Raw genomic sequence first — 10,983 nt, 5'->3', positions numbered from 1 at the left:
GCTGGGAGACGCTGGATCCTCTCTCTATTTTAGCATGCCACCATCCTGTTGAAGTGCAGCAGCATCCAGAACTCCACCCAGGGCTCCTGCTACCTCCCAGGATGTATTTGGAGGAAGCTGGACGGGAAGTGGAGTAGTTGGTACTTAAACCGGTGCTCCGTGTGGGGTGGGACCCAAGCATATGCTCCGATACAGCCCACCGTGCCAGGCCTGCTCGATTTCGTTTCCAGAGTCCTTGGTTCTGTCCTGTGTTTCACTTGTCCACTGTGGGGGCAGAGGTGTTTCTCAGGCTGCCCAGAGATGCTAGGTGGGGAGGGGCCGGCAGACGTGGTGCCAGGGGACTTCCCCACGGGAGGCTATGTTTCCTCCTGCTGTTAGGCGGGAGAGTGTGGGGAAGCAGGCCTGGCCCCGGTCATCAGTTGGAGGTCGGGGAATGCCGTCCCTGGCTGCCTTCTGCTGCACGCGGGAGGGGGGAGACTCAGGCTGCTCTCGTGTCCGAGTCAGGACCCCTGCTTTCCTCTTCCCACCACGCACAGCCCTGCAGTTGCTTGCTGTATCATTTGCTGGTCTTAATAATGTAGATAACAAAAATAAAAAAAAACAATGTAGATAACAGTTTATATTTAGCTAGAGGGGCAGGGAGAGGTTAGTCCATATCATATACGCCCTAACTGGAAGTCTCTAGTTTTACTTTTTATTATTATTTATGAAATTATTTTTTCGATATTTTGATAGTCAGCATGTGAGCAACGTTGAACAGAGAACACAGCTGACATAACGCGGCAGAGAGCAGGCGTCCCAGTGAAGAACCAGGGCCTCCATGTATTTATAAAAATGGCTTCATTGAGACGTAATTCACATACCATACAATTCATGCACTTAAAATGTTTAATTCAGGGGCTGGCGCTGTGGCTCAGCCGGTAAAGCCACCACCTGCAGTGCCGGCATCCCATATGCGCACCAGTTCGAGACCCGGCTGCTCCTCTTCCAATCCAGCTGTCTGCTCTGGCCTGGGAAAGCAGTGGAAGATGGCCCAAGTGCTTGGGTCCCTGCACCTTGTGGGAGACCTGGAAGGAGCTCCTGGCTCCTGGCTTTGGATCAGCACAGCTCCATCTGTTGTGGCCAATTGGAGAGTGAACCATTAGATGGAAGAACTCTCTCTCTCTCTCTCTCTCTCTGTAACTCTGCCTTTCAAATAAATTTAAAAAAATATTTTTTTAAAAAAAGTATAATTCAGAGACCAGCATTGTAGTGCAGTGAGTTAAGCACCTAGGACTCAGGCATCCCATATGTGCCCTGGTTCAAATCCCCACTGCTCCATTTCCAATCCAGCTCCCTGCTAACGCACCTGAGAAAGCAGTGCAAGACGGCTGGGGGCCTTGGGCCCCTGCACCCACATGGGAGACCCAGAGGGAGTTGCACGCTCCTGGCTCGGGCCTGGCCCCGCCCTGGCCGTTGCGGCCCTTTGGGAAGTGAATCAGTAGACGGAAGATCTCGATCTCTCTCTCTCCTCCAACCCCTCACCCTCTCTGTAATTCTGCCTTCCAAATAAAGAAATCTTTTTTTTAAAAAATGTGATTGACGGTGGGCATTTGGCACAGCAGTTAAGCCGCTGCTTGGGACACCGGCACCCCGTGCTGGAGCACCTGGGTTCAAGTCCCAGATCGCTCTCGATTCCAGCTTCCGGCTCATGCAGACCCTGGGAGGCAGCAGCCATGGCTCAGGTACCTGGGCCCCTGCCGCCCGTGTGGAGGCCCAGACTGAGTTCCGGGCTCCTGGCTGTGGCTTGGCCCAGCACTGGCTGTTGGGGAGAATTTGGGGTGTGAACCAGCAGATGGAAGATCTCTCTGTCTGCCTCTCTCTCTTTTCATCTTTCAAATAAAGTGGAAATAAATAAATAAAGTTCAAGGAAAGACAAAGAAGTGGTGCCGGATTTCCCAGGGCTGAAAGGAAAGACCTGCCGACCGTGAACTTGGTATCCAGTGCAAACGCCCTTCAAGAATGAAGGGGAAGTAAAGGGGTTCTCCGGGCAAGACGGACTGGGAAAGTGTGTCCCTGACAAAGCCTTAAAGAGGCAAGAGGGCGCTGCTCCCAGAAGGCTCGGCACAGCAGGAGGCCAAGGACAAGGGGCAGGGAGAGTCCAGGCGAGGGCACAGGCGGCCACTGTCTTCGTGGCTTCCGGAGACAGCGTGAGGAGGTTGGAGCAGCAGCCATAACGCTGCGCGCTGTGGCGCTGACATACATACAGATGTGGAACCGCTTTAGACAGCCATGCTCTTAAGTGGGTGCCAACCAGAGGGAGGCTCTCACCCCCCTCCCAGTGCGAAGTCGTGGCCGTGGACAGACTGTGAAGACCTGCGTGTGTGTGCTGTGATGCTGACACATCCGCTGGGTATCAGGACCCGGGTAGCCCACCGGAAGGCAGGACAGCAGAAAAGAGGAATGAGAAGGAGGGAGCAGACAGAAAATGAACCATAAAATGGCAGCCGTAGCAGTGGCACACATTAAACATAAATGCTCTAAGGTACTGATTAAAACACACAGATTGTCAGGATCTTTTTGTAAAAACCATGACCCAATTGTATGATCTTGATAGCAAAATTACTCCAAACATGATGAGGTAAGTAGGTTATTAAAAAGAATACGGTGGGGCCAGCGTGGTGGCCCAGTGGGTTAAGCTGTTGCTTGCAACATGGACATCACCAGTTCAATTCCTAGCTGCTCCACTTCTGATCCAGCTCTGTGCCAACACACCTGGGAAAACAGCAGAAGATGGCCCAAGTCCTGGGGCCCCTGCACCCACATGGGAGACACAGATGGAGTTCCAGGCTCCTGGCTTGGGCCTGGCCCAGCCCTGGCTGTTGAGGCCAATTGGGGAGTGAACCAGTGGATGAAAGATCTCTCCCTCTCTCTCTCTCTCTTTCTCTCCCCCTCTCTCTCTGTAACTCTGCCTTTCAAACAAATAATCTTTAAAAAAATTAGCAGTGACTATAATAGTTACTACATATAATGCAATTATTTATTATATATTAAAATAAAAAACACTTCAGAGAAAAGAAATGGACTAGATAGAGAGGAACATTACATATGAGGACAAAATCAATTTACTTGGAGGACACAACAATTCTAAATGTGCATATGCCAAAATAAAAGTATATAAATAAAAAATGATAGAGCTAAAAGGAGCAATAGAGAAATCTAGAATTATGGTTGAGGACTTACAGGCCCCACAGCTGACACCTGATAGACAGAATGTCAACACAGACACAGAACTCAACACCATCACCCCCGGGATATAACCATGTGTAGAACATGCTAGGTGCCCGCGTTGTGGCTTAGCAGGCTAAGCCACTACCTGTGGCTCCAGAATCCCATATGGCCACCAGTCAGAGTCCTGCTGCTCCACTTCCAATCCAGCTCCTTGCTAATGGCCTGGGAAGGCAGCAGAAGATGGCCCAAGTGCCTAGGCCCCTGCACCCCCCGGGAGACCCGGATGAAGCTCCTGGCTCTGACCTGGCCCAGCCCTGGCCATGGCAGCCATTGGGGAGTGAACCAGTGGATCGTGCTCGCTCGCTCTCTCTCTGTCTCTATCTCTCTCTCTGTAACTCTGCCTTTCAAATAAATAAATAAATCTTCTTTACAAATTTAAAAATTAAAAAACAAAAAAAAATTATCTCTGCTTGCGAATGATGTGATTACCTGCATAGACTCGCCCAAGGACGCCACCTATAAGAGTCCCAAGCTAACGAGCTCTCCTAGGTCTCAGGACATAGGTGAACTGTTATTCCTATCACTAGGAATGAACCCAAACACTGAGATTTAAAACACAACATCATTTACACGGGTTTAAAATAAAACGAAACTACAGATGTAAATCTAACAGAACACACAGACAACGAGTATGCTGGGAGCTATAAAATGCGTATGAAAGAAATCAAAATGCAAATTACCCAATAGTAAACACCCCTCTCTTCTACAAGTTGATGTAAGAGGTTTTTGCTTTTGAGAAGGAGAAAGAGAGAGAGAGAGAGAGAGAGAGAGAAAGCCCACCTGCTGGTTTACTCTCCAAAGGCCTACAATGCCGGGTCTGGGCCAAACCAAAACCAGGCTCCAGGGCTCCATCCAGGCCTCCCATGTGAGTGGCGGGAACCCATCACTGCTGCCTGCTAGCGCCTGCATTACCAGCCACTCCTGATACATGAGTTTAACATAATTCCTGGGGGAAACGCCAGCAAGATTTTTTTAATGTAGATATAAACAAAGATAATTCTGAAATTCATATGAAATAGCAAAGGAACTACGATGGCTAACACACTTGTAAAAAGGAGGACACAAAGCAGGGAGAGTCAGTGTGCCTGGTTTGTTACGATCACCAACACCGTGTGCTGTCAGAGGGACAGACACAGGCCAAGGAGACAGAGCGCAGACCCCAGGAAGAGACCTGCGCAAACACGTCCCACTGCTGACAAGCAAAAGCATTTCTCTGGACAAAGGTCAGCCTTTTTCTTTCTCTTTATTCTTGCAAGACTTTTTCATCTGCAAGACACAGTGACAGAGAGGGAATGGCAGAGAAAGAGATCGTCCGTCCTGCGGCTCACTCCCCGAATGTCCAGGACTGACCCACACCGAAGCCAGGAACCAGGAGCTCTGAGTGGCAGGGTCTCCAGCACTGGGCCTGCTTGTGTTGCCTTCTCAAGTACATCAGCAGGAGCCTGGGTGGGAAGCAGAGCAGCCGGGACTCGCAGCAACACTCCAACATGGGACACCAGCACCACCAACAGTGGTTTAGTGCACTGTGTCCCAGATCACTGATTGAAATGTACAACCATAAAACCCTTATGGAAAAAAAAAGAAAATCTCTGGGACCTAGAACTAGGCAAAAAGTTCTTGGACCTGACACCAAAAGCGTGCGCCATCGGGAAAACTGGTAAACGGGACCTCTCGCTCACTCGGTTCAGAGGACGAAGGAGCTGCAGGTGGGAGAAAACGCGCACAGGAGCCGCCGGGCGGAGGAGGACAGAACACATAAAACTGCGGAAACTCGACAGGAAAGAGTGGGGGTCCAACCCGAGAACCAGCAGAAGTGAGAAATGCCTCAGAGCAGAGCACGAGCAGGTTAAGCCCCCGCAGAGATGCTGGGTGTTGTGAGCCACCAAGGAAATGCAAACTATCACGCCCTCGAAGATGTCAAAGCTGTGGGCGGGTGTGTAGCCCCGCAGCTGAGACGTCTGCTGAGAAGCTCCTGTCCCAGGTCAGAGCTCCCGGGGTCAGCTCTGGGCCCAGCTCCTGACTTCAGCTCCCTGCTAATGCTGACCCTGGCAGGCTCTGATGGTTTCAGAAACCGGGTTCTGGCATGGTGAGTTAACCACCGCCGGCAGCGCCAGCATCTTGCATGGGCACTGGTTCGAGTCCCGGCTGCTCCACTTCCGATCCAGCTCCCTGCTGATGCATCTGGGAAAGCAGCAGAAGATGGCCTGAGTGCTTGGGCCCCTGCACCCGCCTGGGAGACCCAGATGAAGCTCCCGGCTTTGGCCTGGCCAAGCCCCAGTGGATGAGGCCATTTGGGGAGTGATCCAAGGGATCAAAGATTCTCTCTCTTTGTCTCTTCCTCTCTCTGTAACTCTGCCTTTCAAATAAAATAAATAAATCTTTTTTAAAAAGAAAGGAACTGGGATCCTGCCATGTGGCTTTGACCCAGCCCAGCCCGGCTGTTGCAGGCATCTGGGGAGTGAGCCAACAGAGAGGAGCTCTGTCTCTCTGTGAAATAAATGATTAAGGGGCAAAAAAAAAAAAAAAAAAAAAAAAACACAGGTAAAAAGTCGTGGCAAAACCCTGGCAAAGATGTGGAGAGACCGGATTACTCACACATTGCTGGCAGGAATGTAAAATGGTACGGCCACTTTGGAAACCAATTTGGCGGTTTCTTCAAAAACTAAACTCGCAGCTATCATGTGACCGGCAGAGCCGCTGAGCTCCTGAACACTCACCCCGGAGGGAACTTTTGTTCCCAACAACACGTGCACACAAATGTTGACAGCAAAGACCAAAACTGGACTCATCCCAGATGTCCTTCAATGGTCAAACCACCGTCCACTGCAGGGCACATGGAAACACCACTGAGGGAGACCCAGCAGTGGGCCAGGCTCGGAGCTCCACAGCGAGCAGAAATAATCAAAGGTTACCGCGTCACCCCGTTCATGTAACTTGTGCAATCTGATGCAGAGATATGGGCGGGGCAGGAGGGGGTGGGCGTGACTGTAACAGGACAAGATGAGCTCCTTCCTGGTACACTTCAGTGTCCTGTGGGTGCAGGAGGCTCCTGGCGGGACAAAACTGAATGGAATTGAATATACAGACAGATGCGTGCAAGTAAAACGGGAAATCGAATGAGGTCGATGGGTTGTATCAACACTTGCACACTGGATGTGATTTTATTTTTGTAAGACTTATTCACTTTTTTGAAAGTCAGAATTACAGATAGAGAAGGAGAGACAGAGAGAGGCCTTGCATCTGCTAGTTCACCAAATAGTTATAACAGCCCAGCTGGGTCAGGCCAAAACCAGGAGCCGGGAGATTCATCCGGGTCTCCCATGTGGGTGCAGGGGCCCAAGCACTCGGGCCATCTTCCACGGCTTTCCCAGGCCGGAGCAGAGTGCTGGATCGGAAGTGGAGCAGCCGGGACTCGAACCTGCGCCCATAAGGGATGCCGGCACTGCACTGCAGACAGCAGTTTAATCTGCTACGCCACAGCGCCGGTCCTGGACGTGATATTCTACCCGTTCTGCAAAATGCCACCGACTGGGAAAACTGAACAGAGTGTACTGCATGTCTCCGTTCTTTCCTAGAACTGTACCTGTCTGTGATGATCTCAACCTCATTTTCAATGACAGACGTTCCAGAAGGTCTATGAAGAAACAATGGTTGTGCTTTTCTAAGAACGGCCTCTGGCAGGGAGACGGACACGTCTCAGACCCTCGCCGTGCTGCGTGCATGATGGTCTGGGTGTCCCCCGAAGCCCCACATGTCAAAGGCTAATCTGCTGGAACCGCTCAGAGGACTGGAGGAAACACTGACTCGTTTACCAGATCGTTATTAAGCACGGAAAGGGTTCACCCAACAGCTGGCCGGGGAGCTGCTGACCGCAGCTCTGCCTCTGTGGGGTCGGGTGCCCACGGACGCCCTCACCACGACCTCGACTCGCAGGGGCTCTCACGGAGGTTTCAGGACACGGGCGGCACTGATCATCAACTCTGCCTCCAGCCGCCCCCCACTCCCAGGAGGTGGGGCTAAAAGCTCCACGCCCCAGTCACCACTTGTGACCAGCACCCTCAGCCTGGGGCCATCAGGAGCCCACCGGGAGGCCCGCATTGGCATGGAATGGTAGCTTTGGGATCTGCAAGGAGGGAAGGCCTACACTTCCGGGAATGGAGAGGCCTACTTCTCAGGAAGAAAGTCCTTGTCAAGGTCCCTGCAGGTGCCTAAAGGTCAACCAGTGAGGATCAGACCTGCCTCAACCTTTAACCCCCAAGCCCTGAATCTATAAAAGGAGCCTCCCAGTCTCTGATGCGGGACTTCCCCGGCCCCAACAAAGCCACAGAGGGGGGCCGGGGAACCTCGCCCGGGAGCGGAACCCCAATAAAAGCCTGGGAATTAATCGATTCTGCCTGGGAAGATTTGTTACACGCTCGACACCTTGCACAGAAGATGCTTCTTCTTCTTCTTTTTTTTTTACAGGCAGAGTGGACAATGAGAGAGAGAGAGAGACAGAGAGAAAGGTCTTCCTTTGCCGTTGGTTCACCCTCCAATGGCCGCTGCAGCTGGTGTGTTGCAGCCAGCGCACCGCGCTGATCCGAAGCCAGGAGCCAGGTGCCTCTCCTGGTCTCCCATGGGGTGCAGGGCCCAAGCACTTGGGCCATCCTCCACTGCCTTCCCGGGCCACAGCAGAGAGCTGGCCTGGAAGAGGGGCTACCGGGACAGAATCTGGTGCCCCGACCGGGACTAGAACCCGGTGTGCCGGCGCCGCAGGCGGAGGATTAGCCTAGTGAGCCGCGGCGCCGGCCCAGAAGATGCTTCTATCACCCAGGAGATTCCAAGGGATTCAGAGTTCTGCGTCAGGAGCCAGAGACAGGGAAGAAATACGTTTCCTGTTATGCCACGCGCCGTAGGGATGTGTGCTGGGCCCTGTTGGCGTCGGCAGCCACCGTCGGCCAGGGGAGGTCCAGGGAAACACTGCCAGTGAGCGCTCCGGGCGGGAGGCAGGCGCTGGCCGCGTGGTGAAGACAACCGCAGCCCACACTGGAACACCTGGCTCTGGTGCTCGGCTTGGGCTCCTGACTCCAGCTTCTGCTGCGGGGAACCCTGGGAGGGAGATGGCTCCTGTCACTCACGTGGGAGAGCTGCACTGAGGTTCAGGCTCCTGGCTTCAGCCCTGCCCAGCCTTGGCCACTGAGGGCATCTGGGGAGTGGGCCAGCAGGTGGGCGTTTTCTGTCTCTCTCTTAAATAAAAAATTAAAAAACAAAATCAGATTAGGAAAGAGTACAAAATCTTTTTTCATTTTCTTAAATGTAAGAGTTTGTATTTAAAACCTGGCCACAGTACACCCGCCACTGGAAGTTCTCTTCCCACCACCTCCACCTCTGCTGAGGTGCCCACCACTGCCAGCCAGCGCCCACGAGACCTCCTGGGGCCCCTGGGTCATCGCTGCGGCTGCAGCTGGCTGCCTCACCGCCTCCACACCCCCGCCCCCGGGGAGGGGCCCCACTGCCGCTGGGCCCAGGCCTCTTCCTCTTACCTCCCCCCTTCTGGCTTAGGAAAGCTGGGGGCTGAGCAGTTGCAGACTGGGTCTCGTCTCCCCATGCCTGCACCAGGGCCATGCTGGGTTCTGGCAGCGGTGGCTCCTCCCTCACGCAGAGCAGCCGCGCTACCCTCAGTCCATGTCTCAGACGGGGAAATAGAGGCAGTGCGTGGGCCCAGCTTGTGAACTAGGACCCCTCCACCAGGGGCTGGCAGTTAGGGCCAGGGTCCCGGTACCTGGCCAGTTTCAGGCTTGGTCAGCCCCCCAGGCTGGTGGTGTGGTGACATCAATCCCACTCCCCTCCCGACACGGTGACCATCGGGTGCTCCGGAGGTCCCGGAAGCGCAGGGGCAGTCTTCCCTGACCGTCTGTCGGCCATCCCAGCTGCCAGGAAGGAGGGAGGCACTCCAGTGCACAGGCCCTGGCAAGAAGCACACGAGCGAAACAGGGTGCCAGGGCTCTCCAGCCTGTGAGGGCACGAAGCAACCGTGCAAACACTGGGCACTTCCTCTCTGCTGACGTCTGGGAAGCAGCAGCCTTCTCCCCAGGGGCTGGGGAGGTGCTGAGGAGGCGGAGACACCTCCCTGGGAGCTGACGGGGGCTGTGGGCGGCCCCTGGTCAGGACAGCACAGCGCCATCCCCAGCCTGCTCGGCCCTGCCGTTGCCGTCTGCGGCCTTGTCTGGGAAGCCAGGCTCCCCTGCCAGCGTCTCATCTGGAGTCACACATAACAGCCACTTCAGGTCTTTAAATTGTTGCAACCAGAGCCCGCGCTGTGGCATAGCGGAGAGAGCTGCCACCTGCAGTGTTGCCATTCCAAATGGGCGCCGGTTTGAGGCCCAGCTGCTCCACTTCTGATCCAGCTCTCTGCTCTGGCCTGGGAAAGCAGTGGAAGATGGCCCAAGTCCTTGGGCCCCTGCACCCACGTGGGAGACCCGGAGGAAGCTCCTGATCAGCACAGCTCCAGCCATTGTGGCCATTTGGGGGCTGAATGGAAGACCTCTCTCTACCTCTCTGTAACACTCCATCTCAAATAAGTAAATCTTAAAAAAAAAAAAAAAAAATTTGAGGCCGGCACCGTGGCTCAACAGGCTAATCCTCCGCCTTGCGGTGCCAGCACACCGGGTTCTAGTCCCGGTTGGGCACCGATCCTGTCCTGGTTGCCCCTCTTCCAGGCCAGCTCTCTGCTGTGGCCAGGGACTGCAGTGGAGGATGGCCCAAGTGCTTGGGCCCTGCACCCCATGGGAGACCAGGAGAAGCACCTGGCTCCTGCCATCGGATCAGCGCGGTGCACCAGCAGCAGCGCGTCTACAGCGGCGGCCATTGGAGGGTGAACCAACGGCAAAAGGAAGACCTTTCTCTCTGTCTCTCTCTCACTGTCCACTCTGCCTGTCAAAAAAAAAAAAAAAAAATTGAAAAAGTATTGTAACCCTGTCTTCAGACAACACCGGGGAGGGGCAGCGTTAGGGTTAGGGTCAGCCAGGCTCCTCCCAGCCAGCCCGCACTAAGCTCGGAACAGGGCCATCTAGGCTGCCTGGGTCTCAGCAAAACCTGGCTGCTGGGGGAGCCGGGAACAGGTGTCTCCACGGGCCTGAGGAGACGGCGCGGACCTGTGCCTGCCCTGAGGAGATGGCACAGCACGGAGCTGGGCTCGGGTGGGGGACCTGTGCCTGCCTTGTCCTCTGCTACCAGGGGGTGCGTGGTAGGAGGGGTGGCAGCCAGGCAGTGAAAGGAAGCAGTGGGGGGTCTCGAGTGGGACTAGGGACATCCCGGCCACTGCGCCAGCCTCGGGATCCTCCCTCCCCTAGGTCCAGCCGGCTGAAGCCAGGACCGTCACACCCCTTGTGCCGCCACGTCTGTGTCCCCACAAGACAAGGGGACCCCAGGCTCCCTGTGATCCTTCCTCCATGCCCTCATCACTCCAACGCCCCTGCTCACAAGGGGCCCAGGGTGGGCCAGGGGGTCCCTGCCCAGGGCCGCGGAGGGAAGACGAGCCCCGCGGTGCCCCCGGCCCGCCCCCACCAAACCTGGCCCGAGAAAAGCTGAGCCCCGGGCGCGGCCAGGGATGCGGCCCCTGCACACGCTGCCTCCCGGCCGTGTCCTCCTCGCTGCACCGGTCCACACCTCCAGGAGCTCGGGGGGACTTTCTCCTGGGGCTCCGTGGACCCAGCTCGGCCCTCGGGGGCCGAG

At 55.0% G+C, this 10,983-nt stretch overlaps 1 long non-coding RNA gene across 1 annotated transcript; it reads right to left on the bottom strand.

Annotated features, from left to right (window-relative positions):
* Positions 1-698: 698 nt before the first annotated feature.
* LOC133768250 (uncharacterized) lies at positions 699-10,810 on the bottom strand. The gene is made up of 3 exons (XR_009866930.1): positions 9,032-10,810; positions 8,388-8,495; positions 699-1,113 (listed from the first exon to the last, which is right to left on the bottom strand). It is a non-coding gene; the product is annotated as an uncharacterized LOC133768250 (long non-coding RNA).
* Positions 10,811-10,983: the final 173 nt, after the last annotated feature.

Source organism: Lepus europaeus, chromosome 10, assembly GCF_033115175.1.
Source record: "Lepus europaeus isolate LE1 chromosome 10, mLepTim1.pri, whole genome shotgun sequence".
NCBI classification, from domain to species: Eukaryota; Metazoa; Chordata; class Mammalia; order Lagomorpha; family Leporidae; genus Lepus; species Lepus europaeus.
Note: the sequence above shows the minus strand (reverse complement) of the source record. Positions and strands in the feature narration are given on the sequence as shown.